The sequence below is a fragment of the Mesitornis unicolor genome, unplaced genomic scaffold (genome assembly GCF_000695765.1).
Source record: "Mesitornis unicolor isolate BGI_N332 unplaced genomic scaffold, ASM69576v1 scaffold15807, whole genome shotgun sequence".
Taxonomy (NCBI): Eukaryota; Metazoa; Chordata; class Aves; order Mesitornithiformes; family Mesitornithidae; genus Mesitornis; species Mesitornis unicolor.
Genome location: NW_010198561.1, coordinates 75,529 through 89,363, shown reverse-complemented (window position 1 = coordinate 89,363; position 13,835 = coordinate 75,529). Strand labels below are relative to the sequence as shown.

Sequence of the window (13,835 nt, the reverse complement as noted above, 5' to 3'; positions counted from 1 at the left end):
GAGGAGAAGGGGTGTGTACTGACCATGATGAAGAAATGATATGAGAGATTTTTCAGATGAAACCCTAGTATTCTGGGGAAGTTAAAATCATTCGGAGAATACTGAGGGATCAAGGTATCTTGCATTTCTCCCACAAATGCAATAACCGGTCTGTATTACCCACTCTTTTGCACTATCTGACTGTAGAATGAGGGTGACTTGTCTTAATAGCCTGTAACAACAGATTTATTTCATATAAATACAGATGTGCTCCCCCAGCTGAGAAAATAGATGTAGTGAAAAGATGACTCTCTAATTAAAAGTGTTCACAAATTTGGGTTCTTATGGTTGTGTAGGTGCAAAAGATATTTTTATTACGAAAGTATCAGAAAAGGGGCAATTTCACACCCTCATATCTGCAGGTTCTATAAAACTTTCCACCTGCATCTTTAGTAGCTCCACTAAAACATGAGATTATTTTAATTAGGCATAGATTGACTGATAACCTAGCAAATGCTGTGGCATGGTCAGTTTGCCTTCAAGCACTACAGTGAGGTTTTTCCATACCAGTTAGATCTGTAGAGACAAAAATTCTTGATTCAGAGAACCTGAAAACTTCAAGGCTGTTAATACCCTTTCAGAAATGCAATAATGTCTCACACAGCCCACGTGCTGTCAAGCTGCCTCTTCCCAGATGGCAAAGTGGAAAACAACAAGCTGTAAGGAATGTCTCGTCCCTGAGTCAGCAAAGCACTTGATCACACACTTGAGTTTAACAATTCACCCAAACATATGCTTGATTCTAAACACATCCTGAAGCCCTGCTGAAGTCACTGATCTGTACTCCAGTGCTCTGATGAATCAAACCCCTCATGAGTTTGTCCCATTCTGCTTACAGGGTTTCAGGGCCCTTGGAAAAGTTAAGTTCCTACTACCATTAGCACTTTCATCAATTGCCTAGAAAGGCCAGCAGCTTCAATTTTCTTTGTATAGTTCACAAAGTTGCCACTCCAAGTATTGAGTGAATAATTTGCTTCCCAGACATACTCAGGAAAGATAATAGCACCCACTAAAGCTGCTGGGCCATTCTGTCTGGCATAGGCTGTAAAAGGCACTATGATATTTCTGATACAAGCTAAAGAAAAGTGGAAGAGTTTAAAAGAAAGCAGAAATAAGCCCTCAATGAAGTTAGATTTGCCATCATGGGATACAGAAATAATCGCCAGATCACATGGAAGCACTGATGACTGTCATCTGATGGCTTAGCTCTCACAATTGTTGTTTAGCTATGAAATGTAGTTTCCGCATAAATCTTGGGAGCACAATTCTGTGTATCACATGTTACACTGTGTGACAATGGATCTTGCAAAGGAGGACTACCATAATTTGCATGGTAATGAAACATTTTTTCAAAGATATGTCAGAAATGAAGTAGCTGTTGACATCTGATGCTAACCACCTGCTGATAACTTTCTCTTTGATTAAACACTCTTGGAAGCAGGGAAGCCCTTATAAATAGATGCAGAGAATTCAGGCACACACTTAGAAGGCAAGAAATAAGAAGTCATTAGAAAAGAATCTGAGGGGAGAGAAAAATCTTGTTTTACATCAATGATTAAGCATGGTTGGATTAGAAAATCAAACCCTGTGGAGCTGCGAGTTAATTGATTTTGGGCAAGGGCAAACAAAGACTAAAAAAGAATTTTACTTAGGTAGAACATAAATGTCTAAGTTCAATAAAGCAATCCAAAAAGCTGATGTTGGCAGCAATTACCCAACCTGGGAGATGCCTAAATGCATACAGTGCTTGCATTTGTCCTGCAATGTTTCCAGAGTAAATAAGTGTAGGCACTCTCATACCTGCAGCTCCCTCCTCTGCTCTGCAGCAATTCAGAGGCAGCACTGATACCTCCAACAGCCTGGATTTTCCTTCTGGTGGTGAGACTCTCACATTCCCAGTCACACAGTGGCACAGCTTCCACTGTTATTCTGCACTCAGGATACCTTACCACCACAGTCAGGACACCTGTCTTTATTTTTAGAATCTCCCATATCTCCTTTTTGAGCAAGTGCTAGTTACTGCTACCATTACCTTGTGAAAGAGTAAAGCTGGGTCATGTACACCTTCAAGATGAGATTCCACACAGCTGCTTTTCAGAGGGAAGAAGTACAGCAACTCCAGAGAGAAGGGGTATCCTGGGGTCTACTCCTGTGCTTAGTACTTTCTCTTGCCTAACTCAGGACAGCTCCACGCTCTCCTTGGAAAGCTCCTCATTTTCCAGAATTTAGGTACATTCCTTTAGTATTCTGATTCAAGCTGCTGGGACCAAGGAATTAATGTTCATGTGCTCCCAGAGCTTGATCTTTATGGTACAAAGGGAACCTTTTGATTACTACTCATGGCATGTCTTGCATAAAAAAGATAATCATGTTATTCCCTGAGCACGCCTCAAAATTTGTGGCTGACAGCTTTCAGAATAAAATAAAATTTTAATGTTAGCAATACTTTTCCTCCTATCATGCAAACCAATGTGTTCAGCTAACATAAAGGTCTCAGTCTTCAGTAATTATGCAGTTTAATGGCTTAGTGATATTTTACAAAGTAACCCTCTCTAGTCTTCCCATCCACCCCTCACTTTGTCATATGAGAGAAAAACCAGCAGCTGAGCCTGCTCTCATTCTGCTTATCCTGCACTACTGAGACACAGCAGGGAAAAGGTGACCTAGAAGGGTAGCCAGGGATTCTCTCGCTTCCAGGACAATCCCTTATGGTATAGAGGCGTGACAGACCCAGGGCTATCGTGGCAGCTTGTAGCAGAAAGCAGAGCAGCTTCCCAGCTTCTGGAATCTATGTCAAAGGTTAGGCCATCTAGGGACTAAAACTACAGTCAGAAAATGAAAAGAAGGTTTCTTGGTGCCTCAGGGATGAATTGCATGCATCAGAGACTCCAGTTCTGCTTCCTAACCTGGCATTTTAGTAGGAGAGGGATCTGCTCTAATGACTTTTCTTCCTTTGTAATTTAAACTCACTCAAAAGAAGAAAACAGCGAAATAGCTTTCCTTTGTGTTGCTTGCTCAGGCTTTTGGGCTTCATTTATACCATGAAATAGGACTGGGACCCTGGCTGAAGCACTGGGATGTGACTACAGGCATAGTCTTTTAGCACCCTTCCTGGCATAGTGCTGGCCCCTGACAAGCAGCAGCCCCCAGAGACTACCCAGGGACATTGCTGGGGACAGCTGTGTTTGAGACTGCTCTCAAATGGGAGTTTGGGTATCACCAGTTTGTGCTGGGAAGAGGAAAGCTGAGATATAAGGACATGGGCAGTGCCATGTCCTTGGCTTCAGGCCACATTAGGATCTTTGGTTTGTCCAGTTCAAACCTAGCCAGTGAGTCCTTGGCACATGCAAGGAAACTGCTTGCACTGTCTTGCTGGAGACACATTGCTAAAGGGACAGGAGAGAAACACAGAAGTGGAAAAACAAACTGGTTCTGTAAAACCTGAATTTTACAAAACCAAGTAAAAAAAAAGGATTATGGCTTGGCAGAATCTTTACAAAATTACTCTTCACATCTACTTCACATTTTCAATTGTTCTTTGGCTTACATAGGTTCCCTTGAAAATTAAAACTTGGCATAACTTTCAAAAAGCTGAAGTAATCGAAGATTAAAAAAAGCAAAGGCATAAGTCTTTTACTTTTATACTTGGTTATATAAGGGCCATGAGTAGTCATGCAAGCATAGATGTATATGGCTTTTTGTACTTTTTCCAGTCAAACACGTATATATTACTGAAAGATATCAAAGACTGAGCAGATCTAGGTTATACCCTAAAGGTAAAATCAAGGAGAGGGTTCAGGTTCAGTGTTCATATCGGTAAATGTAAATTAATGGACATAAAAAAGAATTGTCAGAACTCCAAGACTGCAGTTTTCTGAACAGAAATACAACCAGTTAGAGAAAAGTCCCTCAGTAACACCTCAGCTATAAGATAACACACAGCTGAAAATAATTTCTCAAAATATCCTGTATTATCCTTTTGGAAGATTGCTCAGCTTTACTCACCCATCCTTCAAGCTATCTAATAGAAAGAGAGGAAGCACAATGACAAATCAATACGTTAACAGGGGCAAAGAGGAGAGAGATTTCAGTGAGCTGTACTGCACAGACAGGAGAACAGATGAATAGGTTTTTTAACTTAGTAAGTGATACAGATAATGATACCTTTTTCTGTTTCACTAGAAAGCCTAGTGCTACTAGGAGGTAAGAAATATGTTTAAAACAAAGATAAGGAGACAAAATAAAGAACATTTCAAAATCTTGTCTTGCTAACCACTGGTGCCCTCTGACATGTAGTATCATTGAAACTTGAAGCTCAGCTTTATTCTGAGAAGGATTTGCTATTCCTAGAGAATAGCAGAATCCAGATAAAACTCTTCCACTGTCTGAAATTAATTACTCAGACATTAGAGAGTCTTTTGCAATTTCCTCTGAAGCTGCTGGCATAGACAATGTTGGAGATAGAGCTAGGTATTCACCAGTGTGGGAATACCTGTATTTGGAAAGGAAAACAAGAGCTGTCAGGACTATGTTCTCTGAAAACTAGTTCCCTTTTAAAATCTAAATTAGGAATCTAAGTTCTTAATTCTATGGAATAAATGAAGGGAGGAAAAAGGCCTAAGTCATTCTATATGCCATTTATTCATTCTGAAAAAATGAACTTTTAGCTAGCCACTTACACAGGTTGTTTGGGACTCATTTTACTGGTGCTCATGAAAGCCCTTGGGTACGTAGTTATAGATGTGCTTCCCTTTAAACTCCTGACGTCAATACAGCAATTTGTATGGGTGTGACTGAACTGACCTTGGAGAGCCTCAGCATGAAAACCTGCGCACTGTATGCTGGAGCAACACAGTAGCAGTAGTGGTACTAATGATGCAGTGAATGGAGGGGGAAAGAAAGAAACATGGGGCAAAGGCAGGGGGGAAAGAAACACAAAGAACCCATTTGTGGTTTCAAATGACCAAATATATTAAATTTACAGCTCTTAGAAATTCTTTCAAGGAATATACCTGACTAGAATCCCTGGATATTAAGCTGTCAGTTGTAATTTTGGTTTTGAGTCAGATCAGAATTATCAGGGAGATATTTTTAAAGTACTATGCTGGATGCACTAAAATCAATTACTGTGCCTTTCATTTTCAATTCTAATATTAAAAGAATAAACTGTGAATCTGCTCTGCTCTACATACTTTTCCTGTGATAAAATCAGACATTTAAACTCTGACATTTAGACTCTGTTAAAAATAAGTTTCAAATTGTAAAAATAAAAGGGGAGTGTCTGTTACACCTGTAATTGAAAAAAGTGTGAATGTGAGAAGAGGGAGAAGGAAGGAAGGGGACATGGGAAGAGGAAAAGGGGGAGAAGAGAGAGGAAAGGGGAAAGAAAAAGAAATAGGAGAAAACAGGAAATGCTGCAAACAAAATAGAGTCATCTCAAAACCCAATTAAAATTGTAATCTTTCATGTTCAGGGAGCAAACTGGAAGAATATGAGCTGAATAAAGTGTTTCCTTTCTAAAGCATATGAATGAATCATGTTCCTGAGTGTATTACTTAGTACTTATCTGAGAAGGGCTTGATGCCAGTAAATTCTGAATCATAACAGCTTACATGGATTAGTAGCAGTTCCAAAGAAAATACAGAAATCATTTGAAATATTTAAACATTTTCAGTTCCTGCTTTGCAAGCAGAGATAGGTTAATGAAGGACATTATATGTGTGATTGAATAGCACTAAATAAAACTGTTTTAGTGGAAGGGACCGGAGCCCATCTACTTCACCTCTTGCTGTCTTGCTCAGCCACCTGTACTCCTCCAGGATGGGCTAGAGGAAGAGCCAGGCTGTGGTCCAGTTCTCAGCCTGCCCCAGTCAGAGTTAGAAAGACCACAAGAGTTCAGCGGCAGCAGTGTTTTCTCCCTCTAATCTGTATTCTTCTCTGAGGGACAGCTATGCTGTCACCAGATACTCACTGTGTGGTTGTGCCTGGTTCAATACAACCACATCTCTGGTTTTGGCCAGATTACTGTGTGATTAATCAAACCAGTACTGTATGTAGCAAAGCTTGGCATCTAGTCCATAACACACAGCAATTTTTAATGGAGCAGTAGGAATGAACTGATTATCACACATCTTGGTTACAAAGGAGATCTGGGAGCACACAGATCAATGGTAAATCACTGCAACAGCTACATTGTTTGCTCTGTCACAGACAGAGATGCTACACAATCATGTGCAAAATTCTGACATTAAAATTCGCTCACTGTCTTTAATTACAGCTCTTAGTCACCTTAGGGGAGCTGGAATCTGCTGCATATGGAGAAATAGATACTGACAAGTAATTGAGTTTCAAGAATATGAGGGAATGCCTGTCTCACCTGCGAGGGAAATAGTTAATGAAGCAGGGGAATACAAATTCCCCAAAGCTAACCACCAAAAGGCATCAACTCATGGAATAACTAACAAAGCCGAGTCCAGGTACAATACATTTAAACTTCCCCTTGTTAACATTAAAGAATTACAAGCGAAGCTCTGCAGGGTAAAAATATCAAATGAACTCAGAAATTCCTAGACTGGGGAAAAGTAAATACCCATAGAAAAAAAAAGTCATCAGAGCTTGGGGGAGGAGTAGGCTAAGCATAATGAAATGGCAGTGAGATGTATCACTTGATAGAAGGATAGCCTAATAAAATGGCATATTCAGGAAGGTGAGACAAAATGTCAAGCTTCCATGCAAGATGACAAATAAATTGCAATGACCTGATTTATACCTACATGAATGACTCAATTCAGTAAAATGGATCTTGAAAAAGAAATGGGACTTTATAATTGGGAATAAACTAGGGAAGGGCATGTTGCAAGAGGTAACTGTGAGTTATATTTAACTTCTCAAACCAGGCAGTTTCTAGACAGCCCCATGTATTTTAAGGGGTTGCGCATATACCCATGTACTTTCCAAAACCTTAACTCTATAGTGAATTGGCATATCTGTGGCACCATATATGGAAAATTGTACCATCACTGAAAAGGTCATTCTCATACAGACTCTGATCTCACACGTGTAAAACTTGACATGACTTGAATATGATGCTGCAGGCAGCAGGCTGAATTCTACCACATAAGATGCAGATTGTGAAGAATCCCAAAGCAAAGAGTGGTGGGGCCACGCCCTCATGAAACACAAGTGTGGCTTTCAAGTTTCAGAGTGCACTGCGCTAAGTAACCACAAAACCAAAAGATTTGCTACGTATGCAAATAATTTTGTCCCTTTTTACAAATCACGTGGAAAGGGTTGGTCAGAGAGCTTCCTCTGCAACAATTTTTCTATCAGAAAATATCTATAAGAGGCATGCTGGGAAAAGGGGAATACAGGACTGCATGGGCATATGTATGCAGGAAGGTGCTGGGAGAGGAATTTTCATCAAATCCTCTCAAGATACAAATGAGCTTTCTAGGATGAACAGGATAAAACCGTTACAGAGATTATATTGTGATTTAATGTGACCAAATGAGCTGTTGATGTAATTTTATCAAAATCAAAATGACATTAAGTCAGCATGAAGAACACTATCAAAACAAGTTAGAGCAATATTGTAAGTGAAGTATACTGATGACTAAACATTCAGCTAGGCATCACTGAATACGCAGAGAAAAAAAGGTACTACCCTCTGTTCTGTTGATTTGGACTCTCTGATCAAGGTTAATTTCACAATAATTTGGAGGCGATAAGATAGTAAATGGAACTTAATTCATTAGAATTGTTTAGATTTGATTGAGCACAATTTTACCCACAAACATCCTGTTAAGGTCAATTCAGGCAAAAGGTGTCCACGTTCTGTAAAGGAGAAAACTTGCATGAAAAGATTTAGAACATGGTGTTCACTTACCCCGCAGATTGGTTTCCAAATGGGAATAATTTGCTTCTCAGCTATATGCTAATATAATGGAGTGCATGACTGGAATAGTTATATCCTTAACAATGCAAGGGGGAAATTTGCACTTCCGAAGTTGTGGACATAGTTGCGCTGACTAAAGATGTACCAGATTAGTATCACACTGCATCAGTGAAAATGGCAAGATAAACTGCTATTTTCTTTATTTATGCTTATTTACTTATTAATGCTTATTTATTTACACAGATGTTTAGTCTTTACAGCAGTAGGTGGTATGCAATTTCCAACAAAGTTTGTAGGGTTTTGTACTTCAAGTCACTCTCTTTAGAAAGAAACGGTGACAGAGAAATCCCAGCAGTACCAGTCTGCACAGTCCCAGAGAAGTGTCAGTTGCTGCACAGAACAAAGCTCTTCCTCAGAGGAGATTTCAAGCTGAACTGAAAAATAGTAAAGACTGCACAGAAAACCCCACAGAAAGTTAAGATTTTGATGTATGAAAGAATGCAGCAGAGGTCTCTGAACAGCACCTGGAGGAAGCAGTTGTTTTGCTAAGAAACTTGGAAGGGACTGCTCGTGACTGCTACATTGACATAGGAACTGAGTGCCTGGGAGAAGAGGCAGCATAAAGAGGACACAAGGATGAAAACATGGTAAGGGAAAAGGCAGAGCTGCAAGAATAGACAGTATCTGCCCAGGTAAAGAGCCTGCAGAGATATACTTATATATAGACATATATATACAGATAAATACACAGACACATATATGTATGTATGTATGCACATATGCAAAAGAAACTGTTACGATGTCACCTGCCCAACAGTTTTACTAGACTAATTCTCCTGTACCGATTCTTGGGATAAAAAGTGGTGATTGTAGAAACCACTATGTGGCAGCAGTCAGCAAATACAGGTTGTCTACATATTAAGTCATTGTGCCAGCCTAGGTCCACAGCAGTTAAATCCAAGGATTTTCAATCCAGTTTTGTGATTGGAAGTACTAGTAATTCCTTTTTCCCAGTGCAGTTCTAGTCATGGGTTATCCAAACACTTCAGAATATGTTTACCCACTTCTGAGATTCCTGATAAACATAAGCTACAAGTTTTTCTGTATAGGTTACTGTTTTTCTACTACTCTTCTGTTGTATGTCTGTGCAAATTTGGTGCTATTAAAGCACTAAATAAAAAGATTCATGTCTTTTCCCCCATGGTTTTTAAACTTGTTTAGATATGCTAATCAGCTTTTTTGCTTAACAGCCTCCAGAAAGGTTGTTTCTGTAATTAAAGTGATAAAGAGAGATGCTTAATAATTAAGCATATTTTTATTTATTGATCTGCATAGGTAGATTAAATTTTAACATCTGTATCTCCGTATAGGGTTTTCATGAAATATTTAATGTTGCATATAGTGCTAGTTATTCTAGGCATCATTCTTTTGCCCCAGTTTTGATGATCCACTATTATACCACTATCTCAACCAAAGCAAGGTTCTGCTTTTCTGCTGGTGTCTGCTAAAATTACTTCAAGGTATTTAATTCAGATCCCTCCAGCCAAGGTAACTCTCTGAGTCTTCACTCGCAAACCCATAGCTAAACTAAAGCAGACTGCAAGGTGTAAACTGGGATCTCTTTTCCACATAAAGCCTCAGTCCAAAACCACAGCATTTAAGTATGTACTGACCTTTGTATTTGGGACCAATCACACAGATTTGTATATGACTCCCATAACATGTACTACATTATACATACCTTGATCTCTTTTTCCTCCCTAACTGCTCTCTGCTGAGTACCTCAGGAAATGTGTTTCTGGGCCAGATGGACCTTTCATCTGACTTAGTTTTTTCCCTTTTTAGATCTACACTGAAAAGGATGTGCTGGACTGGGAATCCTGGTCTTTTATTTTCTCCATTCATTTTTTCCCTTCTTTCCTAATTTTCAAGTGCACTTCATTGCATGAGGGAAGGAATGTTTTACATATGGATTTCAATCAGAGTGAACGCATTCACTGAGGCCTAAAATACTGAAGAAGAAATCATAATGAGGATTTTTTGCATCTAGTCAGCTACTGCTGCAATCATTGATTGCAGAAGCTAATGTTAAAACACAGATTGACTTCAAGACTTTCACATCTTTTGTGGAACATGTCCCAGTTTTAAAATGTTCACTCTTAAGTATTTTACTGAGCTCTACACATAAATAATTTCTGCACTTTACAGGAATAATGAACTCCTGGCTCATTAGTGGCCTTTGGGGAGGTTGCTAGCCAAGTGTGCTTTACACAAGCAGTTTATTTGTTAACATATTATCTATGTGAATGTCAGTTTTATGGAGCTACTTGAGCATTTAGAGTTAAGAAGGTTATTTGCTAAATTAAAAAGGACATTAGTGTCAGGAAACAGATAGAATTTATCTTCCATGTGTTTCAAGGGCTCTTGGAAATTAAAAAAAAGTCTGCAGTATCTTTAAGAGTGAAGAATTAATTTTTGAAATAGATTTGGAATACAAACAAAATGAAGATCAACTTTATGACATCATTTTACAAAACTATGCAGTCAAATACACGGAATCACGAGCTGAGTGTGTAGGGGATGGCCCATCAAGAATGGGAAGCTCCACAAATATCCAATGCAACAAATGCTTAAAATTGTTGGATAAAATACATCTAACCTTTGCCTTTTTCAAAGTCATTGATTTGGCCACACAAAAGCTGATTCTTAGATGTTTGCAAGCACTTTTTATGAATCCAGTGAAGAAACCTGAATGTATGCACAAATATAAAACTATGTGTAAAAATTAATCACAAAGATCATCCAGGTATAAGGGAGGCACTGAACTTTTGGGTGTGGGGTGAACAATTAACAATAAATTTCAAATTCAGTAAAACTCTTAACTCATCTTAGTGCCATCTATATTTTGCATAATACTTTACTGTTTGCTGGATTCTGACTGAATTCAATGGGATCAGATAATAAGCTCTAGTGTCTTGCTGAAACAGAACAGATATTTTAATGCAAAGATAAATATTTAATATAATATAATGAGATTCTTAATAAGCAGAAGAGAAAGGAAAGCTACTAACTGCAGAAATTTCAAACTGTGGAGCAGATTTGCAAGTCCTGCCATGGGCTTCACTCACAATATCATCATTAAAAGCTGCAATAATGAAAGATCATTTAGGAAGTATTACAGCCTTTAGCATTATGTTCATGTAACAGCATTTATCCTTACAAACAAGCTATTTACATTCCCATTCCAACCCTTTTTCCTTTGCCAGAGACAGCAGTCACTGCAGAATGAGAGATGAGCTACACTCATGGCTAACTGGTTATACTCCAGCATTGGTAAAACATATAATTACGATCAAAGGACCAGCCATTTTAATAAACTGTGTGCACTGTTGTTATTGTGACTTATGCCTCTGCTGTGCAGAAAGAGAAGCTTATAAAACAGCATAAAAGAGAAATCAATCTTTTTACTGCATGGCTAAGTCCTAATCATACATATTACATATACAAGTATATATAATAACTATATTATATGCATAACTATATATTTATACATTCGAGTAAAACTCTAATTGTGTATATATATAAGTGTGTGTGTCTTGGTATATAGCTCCAGGTGCTAACATGAGAGATTCATAGCACACCTGCACCTATCTTGGGAAAAGTACTTGTTTTATCTATAGATACTAGTTTTCACAGATGTTTCCAGATTATAATAATAGAAACAGTCAATGTGCACGTATATGTGCTGAGGGCACATCCCAATACTATTTGGGTGCTGGTTCTTGCCTACTCAGGGCAGCTGTGCTGTGCTGTGCAACTTGCTGCCATTATTCAGATGGCTTCTTGCTGTTCATATGCCTCTGTTTCCTTTTGATGGAAACCAGGACGTATGAAGGGGAAGCGAGAAGAGGTAGGTCAGGTCCTGCCCTGCAGTCAGGACATGGACAGACCTTATGCTGGGACACAGGGGAAAGGAAACATTCCCTGATTCCACAGTTTAGCCATAGGCTTCTCTGGCCTACAAAGCAGTGTTGAGCAGGGGGCAGTATTTGGTGAACAGCTGCCATGGAGAACAGGACATATTCAAAATTATTACTACATAACTTAGAGAGAGTCATGGCTGTTGTAAGATTCTGGTTCACAGGTCTGACGTTTTAACTGATGAATGAGTTTGTCTTTCCTTACATCTGGGTGTTCAACCAGCAATGACACCTGTCATCTCTCCTTTGAAAACAGCATTCTCTTGAAGGGGCCCCCAGCAGGCTCTAAAACAGAAGGGTGGCCAAGACCACTGTTCAGAGTTGGTGAAGGTTAGAAGCCCTGAAGCCCTAAGCCACCATAGTTCACACAGAGCTAGGTATAACCTCAACTGCCTTAAGTGCACCTACTAACGCATTGCTAAAAACATGCAGAGGGAATATACACACATTTGGTAGTGATCAACAGATTTTCAGGATCCTGGCTGATATTGCTGGTTGATTTCACTTCTGATCCAGAGAACTCAATACTGAAATTACTGAGGTTAAGAATATATATGGAACGAGACAGAAGCAGATCCTTTTAATATTAAACACTTCAGTGCCCAATGATTTTTCATCATTTTCATCTGTTTCTCTATGCCAAAAAAAGGCAGAGTAGACTTGCTCAATTTCAAGGTAAAATCATACCAGTGATATAATTCTTAATATAAAAGAAAGATTGTGAAAATATTTAAATAGACATACATGTTTCTCACTTACTGCTTCATGAGATCATCTTTAAACATTCATGAGTCATTTAACTTGAAATAAATTCTTCTCCGTGGATCTGTCTGCTTATTTTACCAAATATTTTCAATAATAAGTTTTCAGTGTGTTTTCCCCTTTCCACTATTTCTAACTGTATTTCCTTAAAATTAATTCTAATTCCTTTAAACTAATCAATGTTTATCCTCCCTTTATGGTCTATTGCTGCTGTTGCTTAGTCGTTGATTATATAGCATACAAAATTTATCTTCTCTCTTATGACAATGTTGTTATAGCCTGAAACAATTCCACCATATAGATAAAGTATTAAGTCTTTTGTGCAGGTGAACAGCTCTTCCATTTCCCATACCATTATCAGATTGGCCAGTTCCTCCAGGACTGCAGCATTTCTACAATCAGGACAATAATCAAAGCCTATTTCTCATTCTCTGAATATTGCTGATGAAAGAATGTATCTCATTCTTTCACGCTTAACTACGCAGAACGGCATTATTCATTTAGCTGTTTCAGGAATCTCTGAACCATACAGATAAATGGACTTCTGGATGAGCAGGAATTATTCCACTGTATCAAGGGATGTGAGGCAGCCCTTAATTTGGAGCATTAATTATTTAGGGATACGTTATGTTAGGCTGATTTGTACAGAAGCCTAGATTATAGGAAGATTTGGTTTGATCAACAGAACTAACTAGAATACATAAAAGAAAATTTTGGAGGTAGAGTATGGTCTCTCTGCATATTACTTACCAATACAATTTATCCCAAATTACAAATAAATTTGAATGTTTCTAATTACAGAAGTATTTTAAGTAATAGCCATAGGCTTTTTTTCCCACCCAATTATAAAAAAACAGTCTTTTGGACTATAAGTGTAGCAAAAGTTAGCATTCATCAGCTGTGCTATTGGAATGCAAAAAGCATGTAAACAACAGGTTTTACTTTATTCTAACTATTCTTTCCTTTTATGTAAATACATTAATTCTGAGACCCAAAGAAAATTTTCCTTGGTTTGCGTTGAAATCAGTCAGTTGTGACTATTTGAGATAATTAATAGATACAAACCATAAAGCTTCAGGTAAGAGCACTGCTATCTTTGTGGTCTCATGCCCCTGTGGAAATAATGACACTCTGTCTCTAAACAGCCCTTAGGTTCAGCA

At 38.4% G+C, this 13,835-nt stretch overlaps 1 protein-coding gene across 1 annotated transcript in view; it reads right to left on the bottom strand.

Moving 5' to 3' along the window:
- The window catches only part of CPNE4 (copine IV), a gene marked incomplete at its 5' end in the record, with an annotated part of 101,385 nt that overhangs the window by 23,028 nt on the left and 64,522 nt on the right, over positions 1-13,835 (bottom strand). The gene's annotated exons all lie outside the window — the stretch shown is intronic.